This window comes from Tupaia chinensis, unplaced genomic scaffold (assembly GCF_000334495.1).
Source record: "Tupaia chinensis unplaced genomic scaffold, TupChi_1.0 Scaffold000146_1, whole genome shotgun sequence".
Taxonomy (NCBI): domain Eukaryota; kingdom Metazoa; phylum Chordata; class Mammalia; order Scandentia; family Tupaiidae; genus Tupaia; species Tupaia belangeri.
The window spans coordinates 4,171,067-4,183,125 of NW_006159616.1; the positions used below are offsets into that span (position 1 = coordinate 4,171,067).

The following is a 12,059-nucleotide window of genomic DNA, read 5'->3' on the forward strand; positions in this document are numbered from 1 at the left end:
AGAAAGGAAGTTTTCCTGCTAGGGAAGGTGGGTCGGATCAGTTTTCCCTTAGGCAGTTTTCAGAGGACTCTGGTAAAGGGGTGGAATGTCTTCAGCTATAATAAAACCAGAGCCCAATTTATGAATATTGTGTTCTGCTTCCATTCAGTTCTGGAAGACGCTCTGCCTTAAAAAGGGGAGAGAAGGGTCCATTGTTTGGGAAACAGTCTATATGAAGGGCCTTTTAAAAGTTCATGGCAAATGTAATTAAATATGAATTCATTTTGGTGCAAAACAATCAAAATTCATGCAGAACTTTTTCATAATACACATCTTTATTGAAGTTTTTGAAGAATCCTCATATTTACCCAACACGTCCGTCAGCAGTTCAAATTCACGTTTGTGTATGAAGAAATGCAGTAAGAAATTCTGTTTAATTTTACTCACTTTACTCCATTTCCCAAAAGGTTCTACCCAAATCCCTTGTTTGCAAACAGCACCAGGCAACTTAGGATCCAAGGAGATACAGCATAGATTTTTCTTTTTCTTTTTTTTTTTTAAGAGAGATTTTATTCGCTGTAGGGTGCATACACTCACCAGAGAGACAGAAAGAGAGAAATCACACACACACACACACACACACACACACACACACACACACCCCAGTGGGGATGGCCATGCCATAATCCCGTCTCCTATATTCTCCTCTTAGAATTTTGGACATGCACACACACCCAGCATGAGTTTTAAGCAGCTGGGTCCAGGATTTGAACTGCGGTTGACTATGTGGGAGTCCAAGCGGCATAACTATTATGCCATCTGATGGTCCCCCACAGCATAGCTTTTAAAAAAAAAAAAAAGAGAGAGAGATTTTTTCTAAAGGGCACATGTGCTTGCCAGAGAGACAGAGAGAGAGAGAGATAGACAGACAGAAAGTGAGAAATTACCCCCTGGGGGCTATGGGCACACTACAATCCCCTCTTCATTCTCCTCTCAAGATTTTGGGCACACACACACATGTGCCCGGCATGAGCTTTAAGTTGTCAGGTCTGGGACTCAAACCAACATAACCATTATGCCATCCGGTCCCAACATAGCCTTTTCTTTTTAGCATGCACCTCATTTTCCATTTGGAAGTGGATAGAGAACCCGGAAACTGGGAAAGACAAGCATGTGGATTCAGGCAGAGAGCAGAGACTTGTACTCAGAGAAGTAAAGTGTAAACTCGGGTCTACCACATCCTAACTGGGTGACCTTGGGTACTTTTCCTAACCTTCCATATGTTCCACATCTAAAAACCAGGCACAGTATACCTTCCACATAAAGAATGAATGAGGTACCTGACAAGAATGCCTGCTGCAGCCTAATATATAGGAAGTGTGCATTATGTCTGATGAGCCGATCATAAATGTCCCCCTAGTAGAACTGATTGGGGGGGTCACAGTCAGGCATGGAGTATTGATAGGGACAGACACAGGGTGTCCTCGTATGCACAGGCAAGACAGGGCAAAGGAATGAGAGTTAAAGAAGCAAATTCAAGCAAGTTTTAAAGTCAGCAGAAACCACAAGGCCAGAAACCACAAGGTCAGAAGTGCCAGTAGCCAATTTTGAGTTGGGTGGGCCAGCAGGGGCCCGACCAAGCCCCAGGACACACAGAGGAGCCATGAAAGACGTGTTCATGGATCCAGGTTCTCTCCCGGCTTTAGCAAATTAGGCCATGCCTGCCTTATTCATCATCAAAGTGTAATGTGAGGATAAAAAGTTTGTAACAGGGCTTTATTGGACTCTTGTAAAGTCTTAAATGGAATACACCCATACGGATAAAATATGAAAGTAAAAGAAATATAAAGATTGTTATGTGGATCAAAGTCAGTGTTTATGTAATGGGCGTGTGTTCAACTCTTAACAGTCAGATATAAAAAAATACTCGTTCTCCAAATCAGCTAATGAGTCCCACCTCCCTAGGTGCTGGAAGAGTCCATCTTTTTTCCTCCCTTTTATTTTTCTTTTATTCATGAGAGACAGACGGAAAGAGAGAGGCGGAGATAAGTACCCTCCACAGTCTGGTCATGCTACAATCCTCTTCCTCCAGCCGATCAGATCTTGGACACTTGCACACATGCCCAATGTGTTTCTGGCTGACCAGGACAGGGATTCAAACCAGGATCCCAACATGGGATTCAACTTCTCTTGAGCAGCACATTATCTCTGGTCACGTTTTAGGAGGCCCTCCTGTCTCTAGTTTGTGTAGCCCAGAAAATTCAAGGAGAGACCCTCTGATTGCCAGCCCTCACAGGACTCTGCCAGGTGCATCACCTCAGCTTACTTTGAAGGTGGCATTTCTGTTGACTTGAAGCCAAGCTGGAGCGCAGGAAGCCTGTGCCCAGGCCTGGGTCTCTCGGGCTGGGATCAGAACTCCATCAGTCCACATCATTCCCATCAGAAGTTCTGCCAGCTTGACTTTTCTAGAACCCATAAAATCTCCCTGTTCTACCCTTCCTATTCCCTGGGGTGCACTCCCAAATGTCCCTTCTCTCCTCTCCCTACTAAGGGCTGCCTTTGGCTTCCTCCAACTCTCCCAACCCTGGGAGCCCTTTCCTCTCTCAAATAATCCCACTTAGATCATCCAAGGAACCTAAGTCTTATGCTGGGGTTAGTAGGGTGGTCTCTGTTTTATTGGGTCTTGGAAACTCTTACTTCTTGCCACCTTCTTGGGATGGGGGAGGGACATCTATTACCATTTTGAGAGTAAAGATACAAATTAATCTCAGTAAGTAAACATCTATGTATAAGTAGTATGTTCCTCACACTCAAAGTAATGATTGAAGGCTAGTTTGGATTGAACTCTATTTTATTCTTAAAATAGAGTTTGATTTTTATCTTAGATCTATGTTCCTATTTGTAATAGGAGATCCATTTGTTTTTTAAGTAAGCCGTGCATCTGGCAAAAAACTTACCCTGCCAACCATATGGTCTGACCTGGGTCCCAACACCAACTGGACGAAGGTCGTCCCAGTTGCTGGCTCAGTTGTTTGAGGAAGCAAGTACATTTCTCGAAGATGAACAGGTAATAGGCTGACTTTGTAGGGTAAAGACAATCCTCACAGAAGGTTAACAGAAAAAGGAAGATATTCCAAGCCCCACTCCTTGTCCCTTTTCTTTCTGGCATTTGGAAAGTAATCTGTCTTTCCTTCCTCCTCTTTTCAGTCACAGCTGTTTACGTTAGAGTACAAGGTCACTGTCAAGGAAAAATCGAATAGCCCTGATGATTTTTCTGTGACGCAGGACCAAGGCTGGGGCCAAGACTACAACTAGGACTTTACTCTAAGTAAATGAATCTCCTTGAAGTCTCTGTGCAAAGAAGGTGGCTCGATTGCTAGTTAGATGACTTTCTGCTTCTTCTTTTTTGCTTCCTTTCTTTTTTTTTTAAATTTTTATATGAAAATCAAGGTTGACAATGGGAGATAGAAGAGAGGGAGGAGGTGGGTGGCGCACCTTCCCAGGGAAAACAATACTCCAGATTGTTGAAGCTGGCCGCCAACGTGCCATCCAGTGTGGTTCAGAGGAAAACGAATGTGCAGAAAAGGATCTAGAGGAGGACTCCAGACCAATGAGGAAGGCTACCCTTGTAGACAGGCCTAAAGTTACAGCCACAGAGGGACTGGTATATGTGGTCCAGGAGAAGATAGGCTTACCTGCAATGCATTAAGTTTTATATATATTTATATATGCATGTAGTACTTGTGTAATTAAAATTTGTGTTTAAGTTTATCTCAAAAGCAAATACAGGGGCCAGCAGGTGGCATGGTGGTTGAGGTACTGAACTCCCCTGTGTCTGACCACAGTTCTAACCCTGGATCTGGAGGCTTGACAACCACACCAGGTGTGTGTGCATATATGCCCAGAATCCCAGCAGGAGAATGAAGGAGAAGGGATTATGCTGTGGCAATCCCCACGGGGAGTGATTCTCACTTTTCTCCTCACTGTCTCTCTCTCTGTCTCTCCTCTCTGGCTAGCACACACACCCTACGGCAAAACCTTTTTAAAAAGAAAAGCTAATGCAGGAGACTTGGGGTTGTAAATTCTCGTTCTGAGATTTGCCTTTCCATTTGGAGATGTTCAGCCTCATTTATGCAGCAATTGTATGGCAAGGAGTATGCCAAGTACCAAAGGTACAAAGATGAATAAAAGAGCCACTGTCTTGAAATTCAGTATCATAACTTATCTGAGTCTCAATTTACTTGTCTTTTTTTTTTTTTAATTGCCAGAGGGGATGTGTACTCACCAGAGAGAAAAATAGCACCCCCAGTAGGGTATGGTTACATCACAACCCCATTTCCTCCATTCCTCCATCCCATCAGGATGGAGATCCCATCCCATCACACACATGCACATATGCCCAGTGTGATTCTCAAGTCTCCAAGTCTGGGACTCAAACCACAGATGCCCATGTAGGATCCAGATCCCTTAAGGATTAGGCTTGATTTGCTTGTCTTTACAATGGGTACATAATTCCTACTTCATAGAACTGTCAATAATTATTAAGAGGAAGTACTTATTAAGATGTGCTCTTCTGGGACCAGCAGTTAGTGTAATGGCTATGTCACTGAACTCCCATGTAGTCGACCATGGTTCGAGTCCCAGACCCTGTGGCTTAAACTCACACTGGGCACGTGTGCGTGCGTGCCCAAGATCCCGAGAGGAGAATGGAGGAGAAGGGATTGCAGCATGGCCATCCCCCCTGGGGGGTGATTTCTCGCTTTCTCTCTCTCTCTCTCTCTCTCTCTCTCTGTCTTTCTGGTGAGTGCACGCGCCCTGTAGCAAAAACCTCTCCAAAAAAAAAGAAAAAAAAAAAGTTGTGCTCTTCTGTTATCTATGAAATACTACACGAATGCTCATTATTTATTATGAAGCTGCTTGAAAAGGTTTGAAGCAGTGAGTTATTAATCTTTTTAATTTAATTATTTTGAACCAATTACTAATTTACCAAAAAAGTTAGAAAGATGGTACAAGAATGGCATGCTGGTGAATGTTTAACGATTTGCTCTCTGGAGAAAACAATTAAAAAGCCCGAGTAGTAACATTTTATGATTTCCATGGCATAAATATTTCCTCTAAAGGCAATTCAAGCTGCCAACTTTACGTCACCAAATGCAAAGTTGGCTCCAGCACTACACTGACACAAGTATTTTCCTAACCATTTGAGAATACGTGACTGATCTGATTCATCACCCCAACTGCTATAGTATCAATTTCCCACAAACACAGACATCCATGCTTTCAGACTACCATAGAAAACCAGAAAATAAAAAAGAAGAAAAAATCCAGGAAATTAACAAAACATGGTCTAACTCAGAGACCCGATGCAAGTGCCACCAATTGTCCCAACAATGTCCTTTATAGCAGAAAGATCTAGCCAGAATCACATGTTGCATTGCAAAAGCGCTATAGACTCCTTAAATCTGAAGTTGGTCCTCAGTTTCTCCTTGACTTTTATGGCCTTGACAAGTTTGAAGATGACATGCCAGTTATTTTATAGAACGTCCCTTAGTTTGGGTTTGATTGCTTCCTCGCGATTCAACTTAGGTTTTGTATCATTGGCAAGAATACCACAGAAGCAGTGTTGAGTTCTTCCTCTCGGGTGGAGTAATTTTTAGATCTATCCCCTTTTTTTTTGGTTCAGGGGTGAGAGGGTTTTGCCACAGTACACATGGGTTTGCTGGAGAGGAAAGAGACAAAGAGAGACAGTGAGAGGAAAAGTGAGAAAAATCCTGAAAGGAGGGAGAGATGAAGGAGAAGGAATTGCAAAATGACCATCCCCCATAGGGGAGTGTTTATCATTCTCTCTGTCCAGTGAGCACACACCTTCTGGAGAAAAAAAAAAAAAAAGAAGACAATCTAAGACACAGGAAATTATTCTGCTACAACAGAGAAACTTTGTTTCTGGGACCAGCAGATGGCATAATGGCTATGTCGCTGGATTCCCATGTAGTTGACCACGGTTCGAGTCCCAGACCCAGTGCCTTAAACTCACGCCAGACGTGTGTACATGCATGCCCAAGATCCCAAGAGGAATGAAGGATGTGAGATGGGGAGAGATGCAGAGAATGGAGAATGCGGTGTGGCCATCCCCTCTGGAGGGCGATTTCTCACTTTCTGTCTCTCTGTCTCTCTCTCTCTTTCTGGCAAGCGTACGCATCCTATAGCAAAAACCACAAAAAAAAAAAAAAAGAAAAGAAAAGAAAAGAAAAAGAAAAAGAAGAAGAAAAGAAACTGTTTCTTAGGCCAGTTACCTAAAAGGTAAAGAAAATCCTTTTACAACTTATTGTCAAGAGCAGATCAATATCCTAACCTAAGCAAACATTTTTGTTTTAGCAGAGAGGACCCAATTATAATTTTGGCATCAGCATACTTTTGGTAGCAATCTTCAACTTCTCATGTAAAGTTACATTACAAACAATTCTCTTCTACCTTTGACAACTTTATCACACAGGAAATTCCTTTCAACAAGTTCTACAACAACTATTTTTTTGCTACAGGGTGTGTGTGCTCACCGGGAGAGGGAGAGTGAGAGGGAAAGTGAGAAATCATACCCTAGGGGAGATACTGGAATCCCTTCCCTTCTACTCTCCTCCTGGGATTTTGGGCATGCATGCACACATACCCAGTGTGATTTTCAAGTCTCTCAGTCTGGGACTCAAACCACAATTGGCCATGTGGGAGTTCAGCACCTTAACCACCATGCCATCTGCAGGCCCCATTCTACAGCTTTCTTATTCATTCAGTTTTTGTTCTGTACTTCTTTTTCCATCCTGGAACAAATTCAGTTATTCTTCTGTAGGACAATTACGTTCTTACTCTTTAAACTTTCTTTACCAAAAATACATCCTCATACTTACAGCTTTCTTCATATCTTTCTTCTACTTATTCCTTCCTGCCCCCCTTTTTAAAAGTGTATCCTCTTTTTTATTGTAGTCTTTAAAACCTCATGGAATTATTCTAGGGACACAGAGGACTTTGTGGCACAAGTCTGGGTAAAGAGCAAAATGCTCACCAGAAAAATAAAACAGTAACCGGATACCAGGGAGATCTCGCCCTAGAGGACAAATTTTTCACTCTGCAGATACTTGCACCGTTAATTACGTGCCCTTGTTTTATTCATGATTGGCAATGTTCTGGGATACCAAAAGTAACTCTAATGAAGATTGAACTTAACAAAAAAAAATTTTAACCTCAACATAAAATATCCACTGATTCCAGCCAGCAGGGTCTTGGAGTCTAAGGTGGCTGGATCCCACACGGTCAGCTATGCTGTTCAAGTCCTGGACTTGGCAACTTGAAAAACACATCAAGCACCTGTATGTGCATGCCCCAAATCCTGAGAGGAGAATGCAGAAGGGATTGCAGCATGGCCTTCCTCCCTTAGGGGTTATTTGTCTCTCTCTCCCTCTCTCTCTCTGGCAAATTCACATACCCTATAGCAAACTTAAAAAAAAAAAAAAATCCCCTGATCTATCTTATTCAATGGAAATAACTATGAAAACAAACATGCACATGCTTGCACGGTTTTCATAAAGGTTTATTTCATTACTGGTGGACAGTGCATTTAACAGTTAAATACATTTAAATAATATATAGGTGATTGCAACCTTGGTAACTATCAATAGATAGCCAACTCAACTAGAAACCAGTTAAGAAGTAACCATCTAAATATTTACAATAGGGGGACCAGCAGTTAGTGTAATGGTTATGTCACTAAATTCCCATGTAGCCAATTGCAGTTCAAGTCCCAGACCCAGTGGCTTAAACTCATGCCAGGCACATGTGCATGCCTGCCCAAGATCCCAAGAGGAGAATGGAAGAGAAAGGATTGTGGTGTGGCCATGCCCCTTTGAGGGGTGATTTCTCACTTTCTGTCTCTCTATCTCTCTCTGTCTTTCTGGTGAGCGCACGCGTCCTATAGCAAAAATCTCTCAAAAAAAATTTTTTTTTACAATAGGGATCCCCAGTCCCTTTTGGTACCAGTCCATGGCCTGTTAGAAACCAGGCCACACAGTAGGAGGGGAGTGACGGTGAGTGAGCGAAGCTTCATCTGTGTTTACAGCTGCTCCCCCTCACTCGCATTACCACCTGAGCTCCACCTCCTGCCAGCTCACTGGAGCATTCAATTCTCAGAGGCACATGAACTCTATCATAAACTGTGCATGTGAGGGGTCTAATTCTGAGCAATACTTCTCGGCCATGAAGACTTCTGAACTGGGAAGGAATGGATCCCCACCCCATTTGTGAATAAGCAGGTGAACTGACTTTGTGCTAGAACAGAATCGACTGCTTTAGACCACAAATGACGGAGGTCTTGAAAACATGTGTGAAACAACTTCAGATCTCCACACACTCTGAGTTAAAGTCAAGGCAGCATATCCTGCGACGGCCACACGAGCACTGAAAAGCCCACTCCCATTTCCAACATCCTGTTTTTACGAAGCAGGGTTTTCTGCGGTGACAGCAACCCAAACAAGATTATGGAGTAGACTAGATACGAGACACACACTCCGGGTGTCGCTGTCTCCCATCGCCCCCAGATGAGGCAGTCTAGTTGCAGGAACACAAGCCCAGCTCTCCCACTGATTTTCATTATGGTGATTTGTATAATTATTTCATTACATATTATACATGTAATTATAGTGGAAATAAAGCGCAGGATAAATGTAATGCACTTGAATCATCCTGAAACCTTTCCTCTCCCCACACCCCACACATGAAAAAATTATCTTCCACGAAACCAGTCCCTGGTGCTCAAAAGGATGGCAATCACTGATTTAAAATACGGCTCTTGTTTAGAGCTTCCTTTATTTTGATCATCTTCTTGCAGGGGAAAAGCCTGCTGGTCACAATGGAAATACATTAAGGCCAGATTTTCTGATATCCATCCCAGAGGTTTCTTGAGGCTCTGGATTAACTTTAGGGCAAGCCCAAGTTCGCGACCTCCAATATTAATGCTCTTTCTATCCACCAGAGCACCCCGTGTAAGCTTCACACCGAGCGTAGCCCCTCCAACTGAACTAGAGTTGTTGGCTTTTGCAAAAGTGGATGCAGTGGGAACCAACTGATATTAAGCTGCAGTGCCAAAATGACCGCAGTGGGAACCCAATGTCCAAGCAAGGTTTACCGATGTGTCGTGATCGTCACATACGTTCTGATAAACTGATCCTCCAAATTCTGTCCCATCGTCGATGTTATTGTGTTGTTGGCTGTCTCTGGTCTTGTAGCTCGCTGCAGCTATTCCTTGTCAGCTTTGATCTAGCATGTCAAAGGGCATCTGGTACCCAGCAAGCCAGCCCTCATGGCCAAAGAAGCTGAACCATGGATTACAAGTGCAGCAAGAACAAAGTCAACACGAAGCCATGGTTAATATCCTCCCCCTTACGAGAGAACTTGATTTGACCACTTTTCTTTCCTGTGTTTGCCATGAATGTAATAATCAATATCAATGTCAAACCTTGACAAATCTGGTCTTCCACTGTGATTTCTGTCCTCATTTTTCTGTGAAAGTCAGACCATACTCATACCATTTATAGTTGGTCTCCAAGATTCCAGTAACTTTTCTGGTGTCTGCATTTGATGAGCCAGATGTGGAGAATTCCATGCCACTGCATGATTTGTTTTTGCATCCCACTTCAAGAGCCAAAAAACAGATCCTTGGCTGAAAATATCTCTGGCATCTTCGCAAGATCAGCATGTGACAGAGGAGTACCCATTGGCCAAGTGCAGGACTGTCTGTGGGTGTTGTGGGAGTCACGTGAAGAAAAGCAGAAGTGATTCATCAAGTCGGATGCTGCTTGTGATTTAGCAACACAGAAGCCATCGGTGAGATGGTGGGGGACAAAAGCCCAATAGGGAAGGTTTGAAATAGAAAAGGAGGGTGTACCTAAATGTGTGTGCTTCATTAATGCAAGTTTTACCTAAAAAAAAAAAAAAAAAGAAGAAAAAAAAAAAACAAAGTAACCATGGCCCAGCCAATGGTATAATGGTTACATTGCTGGACTCCAACATAGTCAACTGTTATTCAAGTCCCAGACCTGGTGGCTTAAAACTCACAGCGGGTGCATTTGTGCACATGCCCAAGGTCCCAAGAGGAGAATGGAGGAGAAGGGTTTGTAGTATGACCATCCGCCCTGGGGGTGATTTCTCTCTTTCTGTCTCTCTCTGTCTCTCCAATAAGCACACACACACTTTAGCAAAAATCTTTCTTTTAAAAAAAGATAACCCAAATTATATTACATATTATATAATAATGTGCATATTGAAGTATTTAAGGGAAAGTGTGCTGATATCTGTCATTTACTTTGAAATCCATAAAAATAGGATGGATTGAGGGCTAGGCAGAGGGAAGAACAGAGAGTTAGATATGTAATGAGGTAGGTATAGTAGAATACCAGTGGTAGGATCTAGGTAATGGATATACTGGCTTTCACTATAAACTTCTTTCAACTTTACTGTATTTCTCCTCTTTTTCTTATTGTGGTAAAACACATATAGTGTAAAATTTACCATCTTAACTTTTTTTAGATGGCTTTAAAGAATTATTTATTTTATTTATTATTATTTTATTTTATTTTATTTTTGGAGAGATTTTTCTCTATAGGGCGCGTGCGCTTGCCAGCCAGACAGAGAGAGACATAGAGACAGAAAGCAAGAAATCACCCCCAGGGGGGATGGTCACACCGCAATCCCTTCTCCTCCATTCTCCTCTCGGGATCTTGGGCATGCACGCACACGTGCCCGGCGTGAGTTTAAGCCACCGGGTCCGGGACGCGAACCGCGGTCGACTACGTGGGAGTCCAACGACAGCCATTACACTAACTGCTGGTTCCCATTATTATTATTTTTAAAAATTTGATAAGAGAGGAAAAATGAGAAAGCAAGCTGCTAGGTCTAAGACTTGAACCGTGGTTGGCCTGTGGGAATCCAGCACCTTACCACCACTAACCCTTTTGTAGAATTTTTGACATAGGGCATGTGCTCTCAGGGAGAGAGACAGGGAGGAAAAGAGAAATCCCCGGTGGGGATAGCCATACTGCAATCCCTTCTCCTCCTTTCTCCTCATGAAATTTTGGGCATGCACACACATACGTCCATCATGATTTTCAAGCCATCATGGAGTCGGCAGTGTGGGATCCAGCATCTTAACCCTCACACCACCTGCCGGCCCTTAACCACTTTTAAGTGTCCAATTCAGTGGCAGTAAGCACTTTCACCATGTTGTGTAAGCATTACCACCATTCATCTTCACCGCTCTCTCCTCTTAGTCCTAAACTCTGTGCTCACTAAACAGCTCCTCCTTCCTCCCATCCTCCAGTCCCTAGCAACTACCGCTTTAATTTCTGTCTCTGTGATTTTTGACTACTCTAAGAACCTCATAAACGTTAAATCATACGCAATTTGTCTTTTTTGTGACTGGCTTCATCCATTACAGAATTTCCTACCTTTTTTGAGGCATCCTTTGTATGGCTCCACCACATTTTGCTTATCTATGCATCCATCAATGGGTACTTGATTGCTTTCAAATTTTAACTATTATGAATAATGTGCTATAAACATTAATGTCCACAAATGTCTTCGAGACTCTGCTTTCAGTTCTCTGAGGCAGATAATCAGAAGTGGACTTGCTGGATCATATAGAAATTCTATTTTTAATTTTTTAAGGACACGCTATACTGTTTTCCATAGCAGCTGTGCTATTTTACATTCCCACCAACAACACACAAGGGTTCCAATTTCTACATCTCCTCGTCAACATTTGCTATGTTCTGTTTATTTGCTCATTCATCTGTTTTTGTGTTGATGGCAGCCATTCATGGGAGTATGGTTTCTCATTATAATTTTGATTTGTATTTCCATAATGATTAGTGATGGTGAGCATCTTCTCATGTGTTTACTGGCCATCTGCATACCTTCTTTGAAGAAATGTCTATTTAAGTTTTTCTTCCATTTTCTCATTCAGTTGTTTGGGGTTTTTGTTGTTGTTGTTGTTGTTGAAGTTCAGGAGTGCTCTGTGTATTCTGGATTTTATTTCCTTA

The 12,059-nt window shown here is 42.5% G+C and overlaps 1 pseudogene; it reads right to left on the bottom strand.

The window, feature by feature from the left end:
• LOC102498712 (voltage-dependent anion-selective channel protein 2 pseudogene) overlaps positions 1–9,937 on the bottom strand; it is a 50,542-nt pseudogene extending 40,605 nt beyond the window's left edge.
• Positions 9,938–12,059: the final 2,122 nt, after the last annotated feature.